Here is a 26,025-nt window from a genome sequence, read left to right as displayed (position 1 = left end):
TAAAGCTGACATTAGATGAAAAACTGACTGAAGACCTACATACTGGCATTCTGGGCTGACAATTTTGGTAACATGATGACATTGCTGATTCTGAATTTAAGACCTTGAAACTGAGTAATTTATCTCTTTGCTCTTCCTTCCTCCACCCCATCCCTGGTTTCTTTGGTTCATTCCCTCGTATATATGCCTATGTCTCTCTTTCCCTCCAGATTATAAGCCTCTGTGAGGGTTTGTTTTTTTCATCTTTGCATTACATTCTGCCAGAAGGGAAGTGTAAGGCCAGTGCTACAACAATGCCAAGGAGGGAGTGATTGGAAGGAGGGATTAGCTCTGACTGGGAAAGCTCACAAAAGTCTCAAGGGGGTGCTGGCACTTAACTTAGGCCTCAATGTCTGAAAGGAGTTGCCGGGTGATGCAAATGGTTGGCAGTTCGAGTCCACAAAGAAGCACCTGGGAAGAAAAGCCTGGAGATCTACTTCCAAAAAATTAGCCACTGAAAGCCGTATGGAGCACAGTTCTAGTCTGACACACATGGAGTCACCGTGAGTTGGAATTGACAGTAACTGCTTTTTCTTTTTTAAGGATAGCTCATATTCACTTTTAAGTTGCCTGCTTTTCTGTAATATAAATCCCTCCATCTTCCTGACCTTTTGGTAAAAATAAAGTGTGCTGCAAATACAAACTCACAGGCTTGCTATGTGTCAGAATCGACTCAATGGCAACAGGTTAATGGGGCAGACACAAAGGCACGTCAGTGTGAATTTACGGAAAATAAGGAAATGGCTGAATCTCCTCACATTGTTTTTTTTTTTTCCTCACAATAAGGTTGATGTGATACGAACAGCCAGATGAACCCAAAATGAACTAATTTACACGAGCAGAAGGTCAGAGCAGGAGGAAACCTAGAATTTAAGTAACTGAGAACTAACAGAAATCTTAGGGAAGGTACTGGGCTTTCTTAAGTCTGTGGATTGGGGTATTTGAGGCAATCTCTGGATCTAGAAGGGATCCAGGTGACAACAGTTGACACTTCTATTATTTAGAATATGAGTATGAGTGTTATTATTTAAGGTATGAGTGTATGAGCCTGAAGGCAGGAAGTGTGGGCTGAACTTGGGGAAGGGCTAGAAGTGGGGTATAGCTGCAGAGTCGGGGCCAAAGTGGAGGGTTATAGGGAGTTGAGACAGGAAAGAGATCCTCCTACTCTTATGGAATTCAACATCTAGTTGGGGACACAAGATGTACTGGGAAAAGTAGGGAAGAGTAATACAAGACAGGTTCTAACTCAGCGTCAAAAGGAAGAAGCAATGTGGCCTGGATCCCTTTCAAAGCCTACTCACCATTTAGTTATTTTCAATGAACTTTGTACGATGCGTTTGAAAACAGGCAACCAGGCTGTTTAAAAGCTTTAGCCTTAATGTGTGTCCATAGCCTGGTAAATGTACCAGCCATCTTCTCCCACCTTCTCCCCAAATACAACCCTGGGAACAGCCCTTTTTCCTTCCTGAATCCTGATCAAAATTCATTATGAAACAAGAAAATTCAGACCACTGAGCAGAAAATTTATTGAGACTTCCAAAATATTTTGACCTTTTGGAATTTTCTAGTACTAGATTTTGACCCCTTTCTCCAGTGTTAATGTTCTCCATAAAGTGCCCAAGTCTCAAATATTTATTCAGTATAGACCATGTCAGATACTGGGGTTACAGAGAGTTCTAAGATCCACTCCAATCCTTGGAGAACACATTGACTTACGACAATTCGGGTAGGACCTGGCCAAATAGAGTCTTGGAGAAATGTTTAACATTTGAGCTTCATACAATTTTCAATTCACTTACTCCCCTTTCTTTTGGTGCTTTTCCTTGCCAAAAGGGTTTTTGTTAAAAAATTAACATATCAGGAATGTTCTTTGGTTTAAGACATTTCTCAACAGGGCTTAGTTTTCAAAAGAAAAGAGGTGTAAAAAGCCAGTAACTACGTAGCATATAATGACAAGGATTATCATGCTTAGAGGGTACCGGAAGTTGGGCGACATTAAGCTTATTTTTCAGGCTGCGTGTCTATGAAGCCTGAAGCCCACAAATACATCCATCCACAAATCACCATTTGTGATGGAAATTGAAAGCAAATGACTTGGAATAACAAAACAAAGCAAAAAAAAACACCTCAAAATAGTACCTTAGGATCTTGTCAGACAAAAAAAAAAGATTGAATCCTCTAAAGACAGTTAATTGCAAAATTAACCCCAAAGAGTTCATACCCATCCCTCGTACTGTGGTAGAGTAAAACCAAACCAAACCCATTGCTGTTGAGTCAATTCCGACTCATAGCAACCCTACAGAACAGAGTATAACTGCCTGCATACTGTTTCCAAGGGGCGGGTGGTGGATTCAAGCTGCTGACCTTTTAATTAGCAGCAGAACTCTTAACCACTACACCACCAACAGCTAATGACAATTTCCTCCCGCCTGAACACTTTTGAACACTGCTTTTGTGAATGGGAGCAGGCCTGGTCCTTCCCAGGCTGAGCACTCTCATGTACATTGTGTAGGTAACAGATCTGAGGCAGAGACCACTGGCTCGCCCTCTCTGCTTCTGAAGACTGCCTCCTCTTTTCAGACTCATGGCAATATTATCGACTTTCTAAGATTTCTGAGAATTTCCAGGGGTCTTTTTTTTTTTTTTTTCACGGCCCTGAGCCTCTGCTTCTGTAACTTTAGATAAGTACAGGGATCAGGAAGGCGCTTGCTGCCTTCAGGTGTGATTCCTGTTTGGCACTCCATCAATCCTGACAGGAAACTCAGTTCCTTGCAATAATCACCATTAGAAGCCATTAACACCAGGTACTTGTGAATGTGGGTGCAGTGGTGGCTTAGCCGTCGAATTCTTACGTTTCACATGGGAATCCCGGATTTGATCTCCAGCCAGTGTATATCATGTGCCGCCACCACTCGTCTGTCGGTGGAGGTTTGCATGTTGCTGTGATGCTGAACAGGACTCAGTGGAGCTTCCAGGCTAAGATGGACTAGGAAGAAAGGCCTGATAACCTACTGCCAAAAATCAGATAATGAAAACCCTATAGCTGGCAACAGTCTGATCCTCAGCCTACCAGGGATGGCACTGGACCCAGCAGTGTTTTCTTTGGTTGTGCATGGGGTTGCCATGAGCTCCATGGCAACTAACAACAACAACTTGTGAGTGTGTGTTTATGCATCTCTGTGCGTGCAACAAACCGTACTGGTGGTTTGGTAAAGTCTTTCATGGCGTCAACATAACATCAAACATAGTTGTTCTTACAAGGCTTTCAGCCACCCTGTTGGTTGCCTGGCTCCCTCTCTCTCCTCATTTTCCTTCTTCTCTTCCTTCTTTAAATCTATAATTCAAATTCTTTCCATTTGTTTATGTGGAACAACTTAGCTCTCCTCAGCCTCTGCCCCTAAACTCAGCTCTTGGCCTCCTTTGCATAGCTGAGGACTTGGTTAAATAGCCAGGTTAGCTCTTAGACAAAGGCCATTTTCTCCATGGGGCAGTGGGGTAGTTTTTAAATATGCCCATGAATTCTCTGATACTCCTGCATTCAATGGGCAGCGCTTAATTCTTCTCCCCTTTAGTGTGGGCTGGACTTAGTAACTCACCCCTAACTAAGGAAGTACGGCAAAGGTGACGGCGTGTGACGCCTCATCCTAACTAAGGAAGTACGGCAGAGGTGACGGCATGTGATGCCTCAGAAGAGGACATAAAAGGCACTCTGACTTTCCCTCTCTGTCTCTCTCAGATCACTCTCCCTGGGGCAAGCCAGCTGCCCTGTCACAAGGACACTCAAGCATATGTGGGAGCCGAGGCTCAGAGAAACTTTCCTCTCTTCTCTTTCTCTAGGTGGGGCAAACGACTAAGTGCTTAATTAACCAAAAGTTTGGGGATTCCAACCCACCCAGAGGCTCCTCGCAAGGAAGGCCTGGCTTTTCTGCTTCAGAACGGTCACAGTTTTGAAAACCCTATGGAGTGTAGTTCTATTCTGCACACATGGGGTTGCCGTGAGTCAAAACCTACTCCACAGCAACTGGTTTGTTTTTTTGGTTTCGGCTCCTTTGCCATTGCTAATCCTTTACACTGAAGATCCCCAAACACAGCTCTGGGTCAAGGGGCAAAGTGTGGTAGGGGCTGAAGGGGAGGCTCTGGGTCCAGGTTACAAAACGGAAGTACAAAGGGTACAAAGTACAAAGACAACGAGCACTGAAGCAGTCAAGTGCAATGGACCGGGTCATGGGCTCTGGAGTCACGCAGACCTGGGGTTAAGTCCCAGAACTACCAGCCCCTTTAAGCTTCAACGCTTCTGTAAAATGGGACATTACCTCCGTCACAGACACCTTGTCAGGATGAAGTGGGTTGAGGTACATGTAGGCCTGGCCTGGCTGATATAAGTACTCACTTGATGGTAGCCATTATTATGATTACGGTTATTGATTGGGCACCTAACATGTGCATAGTGCTATGCTAGCTGCATTACATACATTAATATTTTGAATACTCACACAGCAGCTCAACAAGGTTCATATATTTTTATCCCCACTTCACAGATGAGGAAATAAAGTCTCAGAAAGATGAACTAACATTCTCAACATCCGTTTTATGCAAAAAACCAACATAAGCTAAACAGATATGAAGCTACTGAGTACCCAAAAGAGAAATCATCAAGAACCAAAACAGGAAAATTAGGACAAATGTGTAGCTCCAGGCTCTACTGGAGAAAAGGAAAATGAGTCCTCATCATTTCACTTAACGTGCAACTTCCCACAAATACCAGAGCTCATTTAATTAGGTCAGAAGAAACCTTCCTGGAAGGAGAAAGCTAGGAAAATAGAACTCAGGGTAAATGTAAAACAGCTCGACTCTACTCTCAGTGGAAGAAACCAGACCAGACCAGCCAGAACTAGCCCCAAAGACCGACTGATTTAAGACTCTTGGGAGACTTTGGGCAGATTAAATTAATAGAGCAATTAGGGATGGCAAGCAGACTAAGCCTCTTTAAAAATCTGGGAATCAAAGGGGGAAAATATCAAACAATTTGGCTTGTAGGAAGGCATCAAACCACCCACTTTGATTCCCTCTGTTTGTGTTTATTTTCAAGATGATGAAATGGCAATTCCGAAGAGCAATAAATAATTACAGGTTTCTTCTGAAACACAAACAGTACGGAATTGTTAATTTTTAACATCCACCCACTTCCCAAGGAGCCTTGCCTGGTTTTGGGGGTTTCATCTTCAAAGCACAGGGGAAAGGTTCATAATCTACTCATTATCATCCCGTGAGGCTTCTTTTTATTTTGAAAAAATTGTGTTTTCTGTAACTGCAAAAATAAATGCTCAATGTACAAAACTTGGAAAAATTTAAAAGGCACAAAGAAAATAAAAGGAAAATAAACATCATAATCCCACTTCCTACATTTTTGAAATCTGTTCTTCTGGATTTTAGATATAGTTGTAGAAATAAACATGTAATTTAAAACCAAAACTGATTACCCTATTTTTATGCAAATAACAGTGCCCTCTGCTTTTGCTGGTTGTGGTTGGTGGTGGGGGGGGGGAGTATTTCCATAAGCACACTGTGCTAATGTTTTTACAGCAATTTGTAGAAGAGGATTGGCATGTTGGCACTTGTGAGGGTGCCTCTCAGTGCGGGGAGGGGGGAGGCATGGCCTGCAAACAAACACAGAGGGCATGCGTTAGTTACATAAAAATATTGGTAGTTGCTCCTGCATTCAGGGGACAGGTGAAATGAAGGCTTAATCATATCTGTAGAGAAAAAATAATAAATAATACTTTAATAGTATTTACTGTGTCCAGGCACTATTGCTAAGCCCTTTGCTCATATTAACTCTAAGAAACTTTTGCCTACCTCCAGGAGATACTCCTCTGTGTTCAACTTATTAATTCTCAGCAACCCTATTAAATATTAGTGTCATCCCTTTTTATAAATATGGAAACTGGGGCACAGGAAGAAACTGTACGAAACCATACAGCTGTTCAGTGGCCGAGCAGGGATTTGCTGGAGTCTACGGTCAAAGCATGCGCTATGCCAGCATCATTTCTACTGCTGCCTTCATCTTACATAAGAGCCCTGGTGGCACAGTGGGTAAAGCATTGGCTGCTAACCAAAAAGTCAGTGATTGGAACCCACCAGCTGCTCTGGGGGAGAAAGATGTGGCAGTCTGCTTCAGTAAAGATTTACAGCCTTAGAAACACTATGGGGCAGTTTTACTCTGTCCTGTAGAGTTGCTATGAGTCAGAATCCCCTCAATAGCAGTGGGTTTGGTGAGTTTTTGATCATTCTACAGAGACTGGGGATGTGGGAGGACAAATGGCTAAGAGCCTCTCCCTTGTTTTACTCTTCTGTCCCAGACCAGACAGAAGACACCATGGAGTCTTGGTTTGTAACGCTGGGGAGGGGGGGGGCAGCACGAGCGGTGGTGTGAATTGAAACGTGAGGAGAGGCTACGAGATGGCCTACCCTACCCCTGAAGCCATTACCCATGCCCAAGTCACGCCCACGGCCTCTCCAGAGCCAAGACCACTCCCACATTACACCCACGACCATGTTCAGCCCACCATGGTCAGGGCCTAGATCCCCTTAGAAAAGGCCTGGTCAGAGGTTTACAAACAGGGAAGGCTGCCACTGCCATGCACTAAACATTTAGGAAAAATCTGCCTCACACACATTTGCCTTGTGTAAGTGGTTTGGGGAAATCCCAGGAAGTGGCCGAATCCCACCTCTGAACTGAGACAGTGAAGAGGGAAGGGAAGGCCCCTGGATGGGCTAAGAATGAGCCCCGGATTTCTGTGGCAGCTGGAACTCAGGCCAGGAGCTGCAGGGAGAATGTGAGCTCAGAGAATCTGTATAAATCTTGAGGAGAACATTGTGCTTTCCACAAACATGCTATATATATATATATACATTCACACATACAAACGTGTACACATATGTAATATACGTATATCTCCTTTTACTGTGCTTCCCACATATTGCGTTTTTTACAAATTGAAGGTTTGTGGCAACCTTGCATTGAACAAGTCTATCGGCACAATTTTTCCAACAGCATGTGCTCACTTCGTGGGTCTGTGTCACGTTTTGGTAATTCTTGCAATGTTGTTGTTGTTGTTAGGTGCCGTCAAGTCAGTTCCGACTCATAGCGACCCTATGCACAACAGAAGGAAACACTGCCCGGTCCTGCGCCATCCTTACAATCATTGTTATGCATGAGCTCATTGTTGCAGCCACTGTGTCCACTCACCTTGTTGAGGGTCTTCATCTTTTCCGCTGACCCTGTACTCTGCCAAGCATGATGTCCTTCTCCAGGGACTCATCCCTCCTGACAACATGACCAAAGTATGTAAAACACAGTCTTGCCATCCTTGCCTCTAAGGAGCATTCTGGCCACACTTCTTCCAAGACAAATTTGTTCGTTCTTTTGGCAGTTCATGGTATATTCGATATTCTTCGCCAACACCACAATTCAAAGGCATCAATTCTTCTTCAGTCTTCCTTGTTCATTGTCCAGCTTTCACATGCATATGATGGGATTGAAAATACCATGGCTTGGGTCAGGCGCACCTTAGTCTTCAGGGTGACGTCTTTGCTCTTCAACACTTTGAAGAGGCCCTTTGCAGCAGATTTACCCAATGCAATGCATCTTTTGATTTCTTGACTGCTGCTTCCATGGCTGTTGATAGTGGATCCAAGTAAAATGAAATCCTTGACAACTTCAATCTTTTCTCCACTTATCATGATCAAGAGGCAGTTGTTCCGACAGAACAAGGGGATACTGATTGGCTTAAAGTCAGGAAAGGTGTGCCTCTGGAGAGGCCGTGGGCGTGACTTGGGCATGGGTAATGGCTTCAGGGGTAGGGTAGGCCATCTCTGTAGCCTCTCCTCACGTTTCAATACCTATTTAATCTGTATGCTGAACAAATAATCCGAGAAGCTGGACTATATGAAGAACGGGGCATCAGGATTGGAGGAAGACTCATTAACAACCTGCGTCATGCAGATGACACAACCTTGCTTGCTGAAAGTGAAGAGGACTTGACGTACTTACTGATGAAGATCCAGGACCACAGCCTTCAGTATGGATTGCACTCCAACATAAAGAAAACAAAAATCCTCACAACTAGACCAATGAGCAACATCATGATAAACGGAGAAAAGATTGAAGTTGTCAAGGGTTTCATTTTACTTGGATCCGCAATGAACAGCCATGGAAGCAGCAGTCAAGAGATCAAAAGACACATTGCATTGGGCAAATCTGCTGCAAAGGACCTCTTCAAATCAAAAGAAATTCTTGCAATACTTCAGTCTTTTTCATTGTTATTATATCTGTTATGATGATCTGTGATCAGTGATCTCTGATGTTACTATTGTAATTGTTTTGGGGAGCCACGAACCACGTCCATATAAGAGAGTACAAGCTTAACCGGCAATGTGTGTGTTCTTACTCTTCCACCAACTGGCTATTCCCCTTCTCTCTCCCTCTCCTCGAGCGTCCCTATTCCCTGAGACACAACAACATTGAAATTGGGCCAATTAATATGTCTACCGTGGCCTCTAAATGTTCAAGTGAAAGGAAGAGTAGTGCATCTCTCACAATAAATCAAAAGCTAGAAATGATTAAGCTTAGTGAGAAGGGCATGTCAAAAGCCAAGATAGGCCAAAAGCTAGGCCTCTTGGGCCAAACCGTTAGTCAAGTTGTGAATGTAAAGGAAAAGCTCTAGAAAGAAATTCAAACTGCTACTCCAGTGAACACACAACTGACAGGAAAGCAAAACAGTCCCATTGGTGACATGGAGAAGGTTTTAGTGGTCTGGATGGAAGACCAAACCAGCCATAACATTCCCTTAAGCCAAAGCCTAATCCAGAGCAAAGCCCTAACTCCCTTAAATTCTATGAGGGCTGAGAGAGGTGAGGACACTGCAGAAAAAGAGTTTGAAGCTGGCAGAGGTTGGTTCATGAGGTTTAAGGAAAGAAGCCGCCTCCATAGCATAAAAGTGCCAGGTGAAGCAGCGAGCGCTGATGTAGAAGCTGCAGCAGGTTCTCCAGAAGCTCTAGCTGAGGTCCTGGATGAAGGACCTGCACTGGACAGCGGATTCTCAGTGCAGCTGAAACAGCCCTATACAGGAGTTCCAGAGCTAGAGAGGAGAGGACAATGCCTGGCTTGGAAGCTTCAGAGGACAGGCTGACTCTCTCGTTAGGGACGAATGCAGCTGACACCTTTAAGTTGAAGCCATTGCTCATCTACCATTCCAAAAATCCTAGGGACCTTCAGAATTATGCTAAATCTACTCTGCCTGTGCTCTAGAAATGGAACAAAGCCAGGATGACAGCACATCTGTTTACAGCACGGTTTACTGAATACTTAAAGCCCACCATCGAGGCCCACTGCTCAAAAAAAAAAAAAAAGATTCCTTTCAAACTATTACTGCTCATTGACAGTGCACCTGGTCCCCCAAGAGCTCTGTGGAGATGAGGGAGATGTACAGGAGATTAGTGTTGTTTTCATGCCTGCTAACACAACATCCGTTCTGCAGCTCATGGATCAAGGAGTAGTTTTGATTTTCAAGTCTTATTATTTAAGAAATACATTTAGTAAGGCTATAGCTGCCCTGGAAACCCTGGTGGCATAGTGGTTAAGTGCTACGGCTTCTAACCAAAGGGTTGGCAGTTCAAATCCGCCAGGCACTCCTTGGAAACTCTATGGGGCGGCTCTACTCTGTCCTATAGGGTCGCTATGAGTCAGAATCGACTCGACGGCACTGGGTTTGGTTTTTGATTGTTTATAGCTGCCATAGGTAGTGATTCCTCTGATGGATCTGGGCAAAGTAAATTGAAAACCTTCTGGAAAGGATTCACTGATCTAGATGCCATCATGAGCATTCATGATTCATGGGAGGAGTTCAAAATATCAACATTAACGGGAGTTCGGAAGTTGATTCCAACCCTCACGGTTGACTTTGAGGAGTTCAGATATGGGGGAAATAGCAAGACAACTAGAATTAGAAGTGGAGTCTGAGGATGTGGCTGAATTGCTGCAATCTCATGATAAAACTTTAACAGATGAGGAGTTGCTTCTTGTGGATGAGCAAAGACAGTGGTTTCTTGAGATGGAATTTACTCCTGGTGAAGCTGCTGTGAACGTCGTTGGAATGACAACAAAGGATTTCAAATATTATGTAAACTTAGTTGATAAAGCAGCAGTAGGGTTTGAAAGGATTGACTTCAATTTTGAAAGAAGTTCCACTGTGGGTAAAATGCTATTAAACAGCATTGCATGCCACAGGGAAATCTTTCATGAAAGGAAGAGTTAACCAGTGAGGCCAACTTCCTTGCTCTCTTATTTTAAGAAATTGCCACAGTCATCCCAACCTTCAGCAACCGCCACCTTGATCAGTCAGCAGCCATCAACAAGATCTTCCACCAGCAAAAAGATTGCAACTTGCTGAAGGCTCAGGTGATAGATCGCATTTTTTAGCAATAAAGTATTTTTTAATTTAGGTGTGTACATAGTTTTTTCAGATATAAGGTTTTGGCATACTTAATAGACTACAGTATAGTGTAAACATAACTTTTATATGCCCTGGGAAACCAAAAAATTCATATGACTCACTTTATTGTGATATTTGCTTTATTGCAGTGGTCTGGAACTGAACCCGCCATGTCTCCAAGGTATGTCTGTATATAAAATATTAGTTATATGTTGTGTTATAGACAACATACACACAACATAAATCATGTACAAGCAGATATGTGTATAATTCTTTACAAAAATGTGACATGATATCATATAATTATAGAATATGATTATATAACAAATACATATGTTTTATATATAACATGCAAAAATATATAATTTTTATTAAAATGTGACATTAATATATATACGATTTTTATCTTTTTTCCCATTAAATAATTTTCACAGAAATGTATTATGTATGTACATATAACATATAATTATACATGTAAAAGAAAAATTGGCACAGTGGTTAAGAGCTTCGGTAAGCTACAGCTGCTAACCAAAAGGCTGGCAGTTTGAATCCACCAGCTGCTCTTGGGAAACCCTATGGGGCAGCTATACCCTGTCCTACAGGGTCCTGTGGTGTCAGCAACAACTCAATGGCAACAGGTTTGGTTTGATTTTTTCGTGGCGCGAATTGTTAAGTGAAAGGTTGGTGGTTTGAAAGCACCCAGTGGCTTCACAGGAGAAGGATGCGGCAGTCTGCTTCCTGTAAAGATTACAGCCAAGAAAACCTTTGAAGCACAGTTCTATTCTGACACCATAAAGCCAGAATTGACTTGATGGCAACTGGGGATAGTAATTAAACAAGGGAAATGGGGCTGTTCTGATAAAAACAGGATTTTAAAGTTGGGTTTAGAGCAACCTCACCATGAAGTTTGTCCTGCTGTATTATGCTTCGCTTGCGTGGAATCAATCTAGATCCATATACGTGCGATTGTAAATGCTAATAGTGTTTAACAGTTTGCCTTACAACCTCAGGATACTCTTCAATTAAACCGACCTAAAAGATTGAAAGAAGAGTAGTAGAAAAGTTTCGTTTCAAAATTGAATCACTAGCATTCTCTTATAACTGCTGGCATTTCTTATCACGCATATGAAAGTCCATCAAACAGCTCCCAAACATATAATAAACAATAAAATGATTAATCACACAGTATTTTTACCACCTGAAGTGCTTTGCATCGCATTCGTCACTTACTGGACAACTCACGCTTAGGCTCATTTTCTCCTAAACCACTGTTTAGGGTTAGGTTTTAACTAAATGGACGGCCTACCACCCACTTTGTGCTTAGTAGAATATAACGATCAGACCTGAAAAAATGCACAGAGGTGAATTTTCTTAAGAGCCAAGGGTAGAGCTATGATAGTCCTAATCATCGTCTTTACAAAAAGGTCATAGAAGTATATGTCGTGTAACCAATGAGAACTGGAACTCAGTAGGAATGCCTTGTTTTGTGGGTCTTGCAAATTTTCCACCTTTGACAGGGTACCATCTTATCACTTTTCTATTGCTGGCTTTAGTGGAAAATATTTGAGTTTTCTTTCTCTGACAGTTTTCCACTTTACACCCGTTCTAGTTTTCGCAGGTTTTACTGTAGTACATACTCAGTAAACATTTCTTAATTGTATGAATGAGGTTTTCTATCCAAAAATGTTAATCTGGAAGCACAAGTTTGTGCTGTAGTGGTCTCCACTGTGTTAAAATCTGATATGACATTTGAGAGTGCTTGTTTATGTTTGTGTGTTATAGTTTTTATAGACAATTTAATGAAGTAGTTATGGACAAAGGCCCTGGAGCCAGATTCCTTGGATTTGAATCCCAGCTCTGCCATTTATTAGCTATGTGGCCTTGGGCAAATTGCTTGACTTCTCTGTGCCTTAGGTGTCTCATCCGTAAAATGAGGATAAATAATAGCACCACTTCATAGGGCTGTTGTGAGGGAGGACCAAATGAGCTATTCATAAAAAAACAAAACAAAACAACAACAGAAAACCCAACCAAAGTCATGAAGGCTTGCTATTTAAAGCTGATAAAATAAGTAAAGTATGGGAAAGAAATAGCTTCCTAGGGCCGCTGTAACATAAATATGCCAAATGGGTGTCATTAAAGAACAGAAATTTATTTTCTCACAGTTTTGGAAGTTACAAAGTCAAATCAGTGTCTCAGCTGTGTTGATTCCTTCCTCTTAGAAGGGTGTCTCTTGGTTCCTTGGCTTGTAGACATTTCTCGCATGGTGTCTGGCCCTCCCCACATCCCAACATTACCACCACCACCATGCAATGTATTAGTCACATCACAAATATCACTCTGCTAAATCCACACTATCCCCTTGTGATGCAAATGTTACTGTGATCATTTTACAGATGAAGAAACTGAGGTCCAGTGAGGTCAATAGGCTAGGATTTGATCAATCTGCGATTCTGGCTGTATCCTACTACAGAAGGTGATATTTACATTCACATTCAGGACTGTGTCACCTCCGCTCCCTCTTTATTCCTGGCCTGTTGGGTAGGTTTATGGTTTATAATTTAGTCCGTGATGATGGTGACAATCAGTGCCCTCTCCAGGCTTTAGACATGACCCCCTGGGTCATGAGTATTATATGAAACCGAAAGTGAAATATTTTGCCCTTTTCCCCCGAAGGTGTCACAACTGTCAGAATTTTAAGACAAGGTATGAGTTGAAATGCAGATTTCCAAGTGCCCAACATATGCTGAGAGATGTTTTTAGCTGAGAATAGCCTGGAAAAACCACACCACCAAGCAATGTGTCAGGGATGGTAACACAAACTAACCAAAGGATTATCCCGTGCCAGGTACCCATGTCTAAGCACTTACATGCATTTTCTCATTTAACTCTCAAAAGATGCCCAGTGAGGTTGGTATTGTATCCCCATTTTCCAGACAAAGAAATTGAGACCCATTGTCCAGCTGAATCTGTTGTAAGTGGAGGAGGCAGGATTTGTCTGATCTGAGTGTCCAGGCTCTGAATCCTGACCTCCTCCCAGCTAAACCCCTACCCCCTCCCCACCCCCCCATCCCCCACCCCCCACTCCCCCCACCCTGCTCCTCACACACAGAGCAACAAACACTCAACAGAGTTCAAGTTCAGGGGGATGAAAAACCTTCTTTTTGAGATTATTCACACACTGTTCTCCGGAACTAAGAAGAGGCCTGACCTCCACCCACCTTGTACTACAGGAATGGTTCATCTGCCCAGGGCCCTCTTCCCCTGCTGGACCAGGTGGCAATTTCATATTGAATGCCAAAATACACACATCAAGGTTTCTCTTTGGGCGTCATTTCCTTTGTCCCTCGAGCCATCCGCCTACCTCTTGCCTTCTACTTATGAACACCACAAGCTTACCCAGCCCCTTTTATTTTTAGGCTCTCAAAATGTTCTAACAAGACATTTTGATTCTTTCATGAGCTCATGACTGGGGAAATCGAAATCACAAAGACTATTATGATCATGATGACTTTGATGGTTATGCAACAATTCAAGATAAAAGCCCTGGAGAGGGAGAGGGCCTGCCTGGCACCAGGGCTGAGGGGAATGGATCTATCTGAGAATTAGGAGCAGAACGAAGACACACCTCGGCTGCTAAACCTGCTGACCTGTCTCCCAGGACTCAGGACTCACAGGACACTGCTGATCTGTGTGAAAATATTTTCTTCCCTCCCCGGGCCAGCCTGTCTCTGCTGCAAAGGGCATTGTTGACGGGAAGGGGTCCGACAGCTGGGCTGCCTCAAAGTGCTGCGCACCCGCCTCAGCCATTTTAACAGTCATTTAAAATTCATTTCAAATACTAGGAATAGCAGTTTGTCACTTTCTTTCTGTGTTGTTGTGTTTATTTTATTTTTCTCCACAGACATATTAATATGGATGTGGCTAGCAGGTTCCAAGTTTTGAATTGTGCTCATTAAGTCACAGCTGGGTGGGAATACGTGTCAATCCTATTCCTTTATTTCTCAAGCTAGTTTTATGAGAAAATGAAAATGGACTCCTCCTGACCCTCCTTTCCTGGCAGGAAAGGAGGTCTCCCCTCTGAGGAGTGAATACTGTGTTCTGACCATGCTCGTGTCTCAGAAGAAATGCATGGGTAATTTCGGTAACTAAAACATTTAATTTGGTGATTACTCCACAAAAAGAAACCACTGGAATGAAGGTGGTACAACACTCCTTCCAGCTGTTGTGGGAGAGGGAGACTTGCTGCCCAGAGACCCACCCTCCTTTCCTTGAAGGGAGCAGCCCACCTGCTTGGGGATGTTCCCTGCCACTCTCCATACTCCAGCACTCTGAGTGGCAGTGTGGCCAGCCAGATGCCCCCAGCATTACTCACTTTTCTCTGCTGAAATGCATGGTTTGGTTGGTTTGGTTTCTGAAACTCAGTATTTATTTTTAAAAAGAGCGAAAGAAAAAGCTGATTCATTGTTCCTTCAGGGGAATTCCTTAAGAGCAGACATTTCAGGCAACACTTTTCGCCTTCAGTAAAGCTAAATAAATTTGCCAGGGGAGCTTGTTAATAAAGGGGAAATAACCAGACCCCACCCTGAAACTACCAAAAACGGGAGCTTGGGCAGGGGCCCAGTGATTTGCTTTTAACAAGCTCCCCAGGTGACTCATTAGCATCTCAAAATTCGGGAGCCACTGAGATGGGAGACACCCACTTGTCACTGTGGGGCTGGGGTGTCTCCATGAGTCACCCAGAGACTGATGGGGCCTGACCTTCGATTGGGTGCCCTGAGCTCTCCCGAGCAGTCTTGGCGCTTCTTTTCGAAAGGATGTGTAATTAAGCTTTTCACAAGGCAGTTAATTAGCTTACCCCCTCTTGTACCTCAGCCAGCCTTTGTGTCCCTGAGTAATCAGGAAAGTCGCCACCGAGATTCCTGATGCCTGTGGGCTGAATGATGACAGAGAAGAAGCTCTTAGATGTTATCTGTCAACCCCCAAGAACAGGAGGACAGGCCCAGTGAGTCTTTACCCTGCTGCTGCAAGGAGCTTAGCATATTCGAAGACAGTGTAGCCATGGTTTCAAAATGCCAGCCCAACCCAGGGCCTGGAGCTGGTCTGGTTATACCAGAGCCACCTGGAGAGTTTCTGAAAAATACAGATTCCTGGGGCCCAACCCAGAGCCACTGATTGAGTGGCCCTGAGCCTGGGCCCTGAAATCTGTATTTGTAGCAATCCCTGTGGGACAGGCATAGGCAGAGTCACTGGGCCAGAGGGCCACCAACTGCGCCACTCAGACCTGGCTTCTTGACAGGCCCAGGGAGATCAGGGGCACCACACACTCCCTGAACAAAAAGCCAGCAGCCTGCCTAAGACAGAGCCTTGTTCACCAACAATTGGAGACAGGCAGAGGAAACAGTAACTAAGAATTTCAGCTGAGGGAAAGGGCCTCTTTTTTTAATTCTGCCAGTAATCACTCAAAAAAAAAAAAAAAAGACAAAGAGTTCACAATAAAGGAAATGGAGATGTTGCCTGCAGCTCTGGTGTTCAGACAAGCAGATTTTTCAAAGTCAGCTGCAGCCAAAGGCAGAAGGGGGAGAGGCCTGTCTAGCACATTCTGCACAACCTGAATTGGAGTGGAATGGAAAATGTCCAATTAATCATTCAAATGTTTGTCTAAGGAACCATGATGCTCAGTTATGAATTTCAAGTACTTTAAAAATCTGCTCTGGGGAGAGATGTGAAACCCGTGATGGATATAAAATCAGCACATATTTTCCCAAGTAGGTTAAAATGTGTTAGTAAATTATGGGAAAGAAAGACAAGGTTTCTGGGAATTACCTCACTTGCCTGAGTGGAGAAAGCACGGGGAGAACTTCAAAGCTCAGATCCAGAGCTTGCTGGGAAAACCTCTCCCACCCTCGGCCCTCACCGAAAGCTGCGGGCTCTGCAACAAAAGCCAGCGGCTCTGTACGCCCCGCTCTGTTGCTGTGTCCCGTTCCTGTGTCAGACAGATTCAGGAATGAAGGGTGGGGAGTTGAGGGACTATAGGACACACTCACTGCTACGTTTCCAAGCCTCTTCCTGTTCTGAGAACCCTGGCCCAGAGTATGTAGGAGCAATTGTGTGTGCGTTTGGGATGGGGGTGGGGGTAGGCTAGGAAAATGCCATCATATTAAGAAACAAGCAATTTGAATAGACATTTCACCAAAGATGAAATACAAATGGCCAAACAGTACATGAAAGATGATCAATGTCACTAGTCATTACGGAAATGCAAATCAAAACCACAATGAGATAAACCATGTCACACCCGCTAGTGTGACTGTGATTTAAAAAAACTCAAAAACCAGCAAACAGAAAACAACAGGTGTTAGAGAGGATGTGGAAAAATTTAACCCTCATCTTGCTTGGGGCTGTAAATAGGTATAGCCATTGTGGAAAACAGTATGGTGGTCCCTCAAAAAGTTAAACATAGAATTACCATACAATCCAGCAATTCCACTCCTAGGTATCTACTCAGTAGACTTGAAAGCAAGAATGCAAACAGATACTTGTACACTAATGTTCACTGCAGCACTATTCACAATAACCAAAAGGTGGAAACAACCTAAATGTCCATTAACAGATGAATAGATAAACATACAATGGAGTATTACTCAGCCATAAAGAGAACTGAAGGCCCGATAGATATATGTTACAGCGTGGATGAACCTTGAAAACATTATGCTGAGTGAAATAAGTTAGTTACAAAAGGACAAATATTGTATGATCCCAATTATACAAAATATCTGGAATAGGAAAATGTATAGAGACCAAAGCATATTAGTGATTACCGGGGGTAAGTTGTTACTTGGTGCCTTTGAGTTGGTTCCAACTCATGGCAACCCTATGCACAACAACGAAATAGTGCCCGGTCCTGTGCCATCCTCACAATTGTTGCTCTGTTTGAACCCATTGTTGCAGCCACTGTGTCAATCCATCTCCTTGAGGGTCTTCCTCTTTTTTGCTTATGTTCTACTTTACCAACCATGATGTCCTTCTTCAGGGACTGATCTCTCCTGATAACAGGTCTGTCTTAGTTATCTAGTGCTGCATAACAGAAATACCACAAGTGTATGGCTTTAACAAAGAGAAATTTATTCTCTCATAGCCTGGGAGGCTAGAAGTATGAATTCAGGGTGCCAGCTCCAGAGGAGGGATTTCCCTCTCTGTTGGCTCTGGGGGAATCTCCTTGTCTTCAATCTTTCCTGGTCAAGGAACTTCTCGGTGCAGGGACCCAGGATCCAAAGGATGCACTATTCTCATAGGTCTTGTTTCTTGATGGTATGAGGTCTCCTGTCTCTCTGCTAACTTCTTTCTTTTTATCTCAAGACATTGGCTTAAGACACAGCCTAATCTTGTAGATTGAGTCCTGCCTCATTAACATAACTACCCCTAATCCTGCCTCATTAACGTAGAAGTAAGATTTACAATACATCGGAAAGTCACATCAGATGACAAAATGGTGGGCAATCACACAATATTGGGAATCACAGACTAGCTAAGTTGACACACTTTTTTAAGGGGACACAATTCAATCCATAACAATGTCCAAAGTAACAATGCCCAAAGTCTCACCATCCTTGTTTCCAAGGAGCTAGAGTCTTGATCAAACCATGCCTGCAATCCTGCAACCTTGATGTCTACATAAGCAGGTTATACATGTTAATTATATAAATAACTAAGTTCCTTTTATTGTCTACTCTAGTTTTCACTGGATTTTCTATTACTTACAATCAAAATAATCCTGTTAGAGATGATAATACAAGAGTGCCATGGCGGGGAGGAGGCAGTACTGGAGGATTTATGTAATTCTAACCCTGGTGGCATAGTGACTAAGTGCTATGGCTGCTAACCAAAGAGTTGGCAGTTCAATCCGCCAGGCGCTCCATGGAAACTCTATGGGGCAGTTCTACTCTGACCTATAGGGTCGCTATGGGTCAGAATGGACTCGATGGCACTGGGTTTGGTTTGGTTTTTTGGATACACTGGTTCAACACTTCAGTGATACTATCATGCATCAAATAGCTTACTGCCCCTATCTTGGCCAACTAACAGTTCACATGTCAACATGAATAGAGAAGTAGGAATGGGTGCAAGAAAAGGCTGGGAAAGTTCTACCTAGGACAGGGTCTACAGAGATAGAACTGTAAGGACTACCTCTTCAGTTACCTCCTTGAAGGTACTAGTAGGTGTGAGAACCCTTTGTTGTTGCTGTTAGGTACCGTTGAGTCGATTCCAGCTCACGGCGACCCTATATGCAACAGAACGAAACACTGCCTTGTCCTGCGCTATCCTCACAATTGTTATGCTTGAGCCCGTTATTGTAGCCACTGCGTCCATCCATCTCATTGAGGATATTCCTCTTTTTTGATGACCTTCTACTGTACCAAGCGTGAAGTCCTTCTTCAGGGACTGGTCCCTCCTCATAACATGTCCAAAGTATGTGAGTCAAAGTCTCACTATCCTTGCTTCTAAGGAGCATTCTGGCTGTACTTTTTCCAAGACAGACATGTTTGTTCTTCTGGCAGCCCATGGTATAGTCCATGTTCTTAGCCAACATCACTATTTAAAGGCATCAAGCCTTCTTCAGTCTTCTTTATTCATTGTCCAGCTTTCATATGCATATGAGGCAATTGAAAGCCCCATGGCTTGGGTCAAGTGCACCTTAGTCCTTAAAGTGACCTCTTTGTTTTTCAACACTTTATAGAGGTCTTTTGCGGCAGATTTGCCCAATGCAGTGTGTCATTTGATTTTTTTATTGCTGCTTCCATGGGTGTTGATTGTGGATCCAAGTAAAATGAAATCTTTAACATCTCCATTTATCATTATGTAATGGAAACAAAAAGTTTTTTTTTTTTCCATTACACTTATTGGTCCAGTTGTGAGAATTTCTGTTTTCTTTATGTTGAGGTATTGTCCATACTGAAGGCTGTGATCTTTGATCTTCATCAGTAAATGCTCCAAGTCCTCTTCACTTTCAGCAAGCAAGGTCATGTCATCTGCATATCACAGATTGTTAATGAGCTTCCTCCAATTCAGATGCCGCATTCTTCTTCATATAGTCCAGCTTCTCGGGTTATTTGCTCAGCATACAGATTGAATAAGTATGGTGAAAGGATACGACTCTGACACACACCTTTCCTGATTTTAAACCATGCAGTATATCCTTGTTCTGTTCAAACAACTACCTTTTGGTCTATGTACAAGCTCCGCAAGAGCACTATTAAGTGTTCTGGAATTCCCATTCTTTATAATGTTATCCATAATTTGTTATGATCCACACAGTGGATCATTAAAACACAGGTAAACATCTTTATTGCATAGTCAATAAAACACAGGTAAACGTCTTTCTGGTATTCTCCACTTTCAGCCGAGATCCATCTGACTTCAGTAATGATATCCCTCGTTCCACAACTTCTTCAGAATTTGACTTGAATTTCTGACAGTTCCCTGTTGGTGTACTGTTGGAACCACCTTTGAATAATCTTCAGCAAAATTTTACTTGTGTGTGATATTAATGATATTGTTCGATAATTTCCATGTTCTGTTCGATCACGTGTTAGGAACCTTCAGAAGGATGTGTCCTTGCTCAGAGTCAGGAGGTGGGTGGGAAGAAAGTAGTCCCTTTCTGTGGTGGAGCAGCCAACAGCAAAAAGGGAATAGAAAAGCTAAATGTTAGGGGAGGAGGTGGTGCAGAAAGAGAAGGAAGGTGTGCTCCTATACCTAATGTGATCCCTTGAAGTGTCACTGGCTGGATGGTCTTGTAGTGGTGAAGATCAGTGAAGCAAACAGACTGCTCTGGAAGCCCAGGAGCATAAGTCTCTGTTTTGATTCTGATAGACACCTCGCTCACCCCACCAGGACCACTACTGACGTGTTGAAGGGCAGAAGATGTCAGAGTTTTGCTATGATCTCTGGATCTCTTGATGCATCAAAGCCACCCCATGAAATCCTTCCCAAAATTTTCATGTTAAAGTAGGGAGGCTATTTCCCCTCTTGTGAGTGATCTAAAAGTCAACTGAGGTCACCCGACCCTGGTGACTTATGGGTTGGACCCCCCTGTGCACCACCCTCTGCTTCTCTGCCATGAGCTACAGCCTCTTGCCTAGGTAGCTATCTGTTCTCGGCCAATCCACTCGTGCCATCAGTCTTTGCTGAGTGTCTGCTGTATAACAGTCGCTGAGCTAGGAGGTACGGGCATGAAAGTTTGCATGGGACGAGGCACCCTGTCTACAGAGGAGGGCAGACAGGTGAACAAATCATTACAACCACGATGTGTGCACAGTGCTTAGCACAGTGCTTAGGAGCATGTTACAGGTGGACAGAAGAGTCCAACTCCAGGGAAGTGGTATTTAAGCAGAGAGCTGACCAATGAGTAGGGTTAGCTAAGTAGAAAGGGGAGTGAAGGATGGGGGGAAGGAAGAGCAAATAGCTTTGCAAAGGCCCTGAGGTGAACAGTGAGGTGTGTTCTACCTTCTGCAATCAGAACTCTCCTTCTTGGGAATTTCTCTCTAACATGGATGAGCAAGGTGGTTCAAGGAAGAGCTCACAGACTAGGAGAAAAGTGGAAAAAGGATAGGGGTGGGGACTATTTTTAAGAGACCAAAGGCCTTGATAATCTTAAAAAAAAAAAAAAAAGTCTGGTATTAAGGGAGTAAAAAAGCTGGACAGTAGAAGACTGTGATCAGAGAGTAGAAGTTTCAAATTTAAGGTTTGGAAGATATAACAGTTCTAGAGGCTGGAGGGACCATAAAGTGGAATGAGGATGAAGGTACCTCAAGGCAAGGAAGTTAAGAAATCAAGAACCTAGACTGATACCTGCCTGGTAGTTGCCAGATAGTGGGGAGAGGAAGACAGAGCCAGCAAAATAAACGCACAGAGGAGAGAGTGGAAGAGCTGGGTAATAAGACTGTGTTCAATACTACAGCCCCTCTTTGGCCTCACCATCACCATTTAAGACCATGGGAAAGCTCTAAAGGAAGTTTTTACCTTCTCTGGACCTTGCTCCTTCCCCAGTTTTTCTGCCTCCAGTGGTGACTGATACTGCAGTGGGGTGGTAGAGGTAGGACTATGGTAAAGGCTGGGATTTGAGGATAGAATTTTGAGATACATCAGGAAAACAACACTCCAGTTTTATTTATATGAGACAAACATTGGTTTGCAAAAGTAGGAGTAAAAGAGTTTTTTTGTTTTTTTTTTTTTAAAGAAACAAAAGCCAAGTATTAGTAGTATTCTGACTGTATCATGGGGTTCCTGGCCACTGGATGGAGGGGTAACTTCAACAGTATTAAGGTTTTGGGTGACTTCCAGCCGTGGTGGAGCAGCCCAGCCTTCTGCTAATTCTTACCAGTTATTTCTGGGAGCTCATCAACAGCCCTCTCTGGCCCCACCCAGAGCCCACCACTTTGCTCATCTCCTGCTCCAGTTCACTTTACTGAGGTTCCTGGTCCTCTAGCCTAGAAGTCACTCAAAGTTTTCCCACTACTTTTCCTGGGCTGGTTGTATGCTGACAATTCGACATGCTTGCAGAGGGTGCCATCTCCTGGAGCTTCTGGTGCTGGTGCTGCCCTTAGTATCTTTCCTGGAGCAGCAGTGCTTCTAGGTATGTGTGAAAGGACCATTGGGACCGCCTCAACAACAGTGTAGTTAAACCCTATGATGCAGAAATTCCATTCCACAAAAAATATGTATGTCCACCAAGACATGTACAAAAGTGACCAATAACAGCCCTAAACCTAATAACAGCATCAAATGGAAAACAACCCAATGTCCATTTACAATAGAAGACATTAAACAATTGTGATACGGTTATGTAATAGAATACTATACAGCAATGAAAATGAATAAAATACCAATACAGGCAATAACAGATGACTTACAACTACGATGTTGAGTAAAAGAAGACCCAAAAGAGTATATTTTTGCATATGTCCATTAACATAAAGTTCAAATACAGGCAAAACTAATTTTGGGCATTAGAATATAAGATAGTACACCTTTGGGGAGAGGCTAATGCCTGCCTGGAAAAGGGTATGAGTGGGGCTTCTGGGATACTGAGAATGTTCTTTCTTCCTCTCTTCTTTCTTTCCGTCTTTTCTTTTCCTTCTCTCCTCCCTCCCTCCCTTCCTTCATTCCTTCCTTCCTTCTTTCTTTCCTCCCTCCCTCCCTCCCTTCCTTAATGCTTTCCAAACAATGAAGTTCAGTCTCTTGATCTAGGTGTTGGTTGCATGGGTATGTTTATTTTGTGAAAATTCACCAAGCTGTGCACTTAGATTTGTGTACTTTTCTGTGTGTATACTATTCTTCAATTAAATGTACATTAAATAAAAGAAAGCTCTCTTGCCACTGAGGGATTTTCCACTGGCCATGTTAGTCCACACCCTCATCCTCCTCCCTCTCCACTCACTTCCTTGAGCCCCTCCCTCTTTGTATTTATTTTTAAAACACAGGAGGTGAGTGGTCCTCACCTTGCTCCTGTCCCCTTGGGGTTCACTCCTCCAGGATCCACTCTCCACCTTCCCTTCTTGAATAAAGACAGTACCCTTCAGAAGAGAAATTTTTTGTGTCATCTTTTAAAAATAAAATTGCACCCCACTGTGTTTAGGGATAAGGAGCCCTGGTAGCACAGTGGTTAGGTGCTTTCCTGCTAAATGAAAAGTTGGTGGTTTGAACCCACCAGCTGCTCTGTGGGAGAAAGATGTGACAGTCTGCTTTCATAATGATTACAGGCTAGGAACCCCTGCAGGGCAGTTCTACTCTGTCACATGGCATCACTAAGGGTCAGAATCTACTCTAGGGTACCTCACAACAACAACAGAGCAGGCTGTGGCAGCTCTGTGTGGTAGTTACCCCTGGAGCTGCAGGGCCAAATGCCAGTGCACTTTCTGCCTCTGGTACTTACCAGCTGGAAAGCCGTGGAAAAGTTACTTTCCTTCTCTGTGCTTTACATTCCTCACTTGTCAAACAACCTACCTCGAAGTGCTGGCAGTGAGGATCAAATGCATAAATACATAAGCAGCACCTAGAATATTGCCTGCTTATAGAGCTATCGTTGCTGTTTTGAACTCCTGTCTTAACAGAATTTTTTTTTTAATAGGTGAAAGTTTACAGAGCAAATTAGTTTCTCATTAAACAATTAACACACAAATTGTTTTATGACATTGGTTGCCAACCCTGCAATGTGTCAACACTCTCGCCTTCTGCACCCTGGGTTTGTTTCCATTTGTCCAGTTTTTCTGTCCCTTCCCACCTTCTCGTCTGTGCTTTTGGGCTACTGTGCCCAATAGTCTTATATACACGATTGGACTATGAAGCACATCCCTCATGCGTGTTATTGTTGGCCTTATACCAAAAAAAAAAAAAAAAAGAAACCAAACCAAGTGCCATCGAGTCAATTCCGACTCATAGCGACCCTATAGTTGGCCTCATAGACCTTTCTAATCTCTGGCTGAAGGGTGAACTTCAGGGGTGACTTCATTACTGAGTCAAAAGGGTGTCCGGGGACAATATTCTCGGGGTTTCTCCAGTCTCTGTCAGACCAGCAAGCCTAGTCTTTGTGTGTGTATGTGTGTGAATTTGAATTTTGTCCAACATTTTTCTCCCACTCTTTCTGGGACCCTCTATTGTGATTCCTGCCAGTGCAGTCGGTGGTGGTAGCTGGGCACCATCTAGTCGTTCTGGGCTCAGTCAGGTAGAGGTTGTGGAGTTGTGGTCCATCAGTCCTTTGGACTAATCTTTCCTTTGTGTTTTCGGTTTTCTTCATTCTCCTTTGCTTCGGTGGGGATGCGATCAGTAGATGTATTTTAGATGCCTGCTTGAAGGCTTTTAAGACCCCAGTCGATGCTCACCACAATCAGATGTGGAACATTTTGTCTATAGACTATGCTATGCAATCAAACTAGATGTTCCCTGAGACCATAGTCCCCAGCCCTCAGCCCAGTGGCAGTAGTAGCTGGGTCCCTCAGGGTGCTCGGATCTGTCTGTGAAGCTTCTATGACTTTGCCCTGGTCGAGTTGTGCTGACTTCACCAGTATTGTGTACATCTTAGCCTTCACCTAAGTTACCACTTATTTACTATCTAGTTGATGTTTTTTCCTCCCCACTCTTCCCTCCCTCATAACCATCAAAGATTGTTTCTTTTTTTGTGGGAACATTTTCGTGTGTTTTTATAATAGAGGTTTCATACAGTATTTGTCCTTTTGCGATTGACTTGTTTCACTCAGCCTAATGTCCTCCAGATTCATCCACATTGTGAGATGTTTCACAGATTCATCATTGTTCTTTATCATTGCATAGTATACCATTGTGTGTACGTACCATAGCTTGTTTATCCATTCATCTGTTGATGGTCATCTAGGTTGTTTCCAACTTTTTGCTATTGTGAATAATGCTGCAATGAACCTGAGTGTGCATATGTCTATTTGTGTGATGGTTCTTGTTTCTCTAGGATATATTGCTAGGAGTGGGATTGCTGGATCATATGATATTTCTATCTCTACATTTATAAGGAACCCCCATAGCTATTTCCAAAATTGTTGTACCATTTTGCATTCCCACTAGTAGTGCATAAGAATTCCAATCTCCCCACAACCTCTCCAGCATTTGTTGCTTTCTGCTTTTTTTATTAGTGCCAGTATTGTTGGGGTGAGACTGTATCTCATTGTAGTTTTGATTTGCGTTTCTCTAATGGCTAGTGAATCGACTTGACGGCACTGAGTGAGTCTTTAATGGCTAGTGACCGAGAGTATTTCCTCATGTTGTCTGTTAGCTGCCTGAGTGTCTTCTTTGGTGAATATCTGTTCATATCTTTGCCTATTTTTTCATTGAATTATCTGTCTTTTTATTATAGGCGTTGGGTTTTCCTATAGATTTTAGAGATTAGAACTTTATTAGATGTATCATAGCCAAAAATTTTTCCAGTCTGTAGTGGCATAGTGGTTAGAGCTAGGGCTGCTAACCAAAAGGCTGGCAGTTCAAATCTTCCAGGCAGTCCTTGGAAACCCTATGAGGCAGTTCGCTCTGTCCCGTAGGGTCGCCATGAGTTGGAATTGACTCAAAGGCAATGAGTTTAGTTTGGTTTTGGTTTTGTTATTGTTTTAGTATAAGCTGATTTTGGAAAGGGACTGACTTAATTTGCTACATAACCCCTTTGATTCCCAAGAAGGTCATCATCTAGTGATTTTTCTGTAAACAGTTTTTAACATCGTGTTAGATATCTAGTGCTGCTATAATGGAAATACCACAAGTGGATGGCTTTAACAAAGAGAAATTTATTCTCTCACAATCTAGGAGGCTAGAAGTCCATATTCAAAGTACTAGTTCCAGGGGAAGGCTTTCTCTCCCTGTGGACTCTGGGGGAAGGTCCTTGTGGTCAATCTTCTCCTTGCCTAGAAGTATCTCAGCATGGGGACCCCAGGTCCAAAGACACACTCTGCTCACGGCTCCGCTTTCTTGGTGATAGAAA

At 43.1% G+C, this 26,025-nt stretch overlaps 1 long non-coding RNA gene across 1 annotated transcript; it reads right to left on the bottom strand.

The window, feature by feature from the left end:
- Positions 1 to 11,117: 11,117 nt before the first annotated feature.
- Positions 11,118 to 13,806, bottom strand: LOC126059042 (uncharacterized). The gene is made up of 3 exons (XR_007513351.1): positions 13,754 to 13,806; positions 11,432 to 11,564; positions 11,118 to 11,270 (listed from the first exon to the last, which is right to left on the bottom strand). It is a non-coding gene; the product is annotated as an uncharacterized LOC126059042 (long non-coding RNA).
- Between the last annotated feature and the right edge of the window lie 12,219 nt (positions 13,807 to 26,025).

Source organism: Elephas maximus, chromosome 15 (assembly GCF_024166365.1).
Source record: "Elephas maximus indicus isolate mEleMax1 chromosome 15, mEleMax1 primary haplotype, whole genome shotgun sequence".
Taxonomy (NCBI): domain Eukaryota; kingdom Metazoa; phylum Chordata; class Mammalia; order Proboscidea; family Elephantidae; genus Elephas; species Elephas maximus.
The sequence above is the reverse complement of the archived record's forward strand: the minus strand, read 5'-3'. Positions and strand labels throughout refer to the sequence as shown.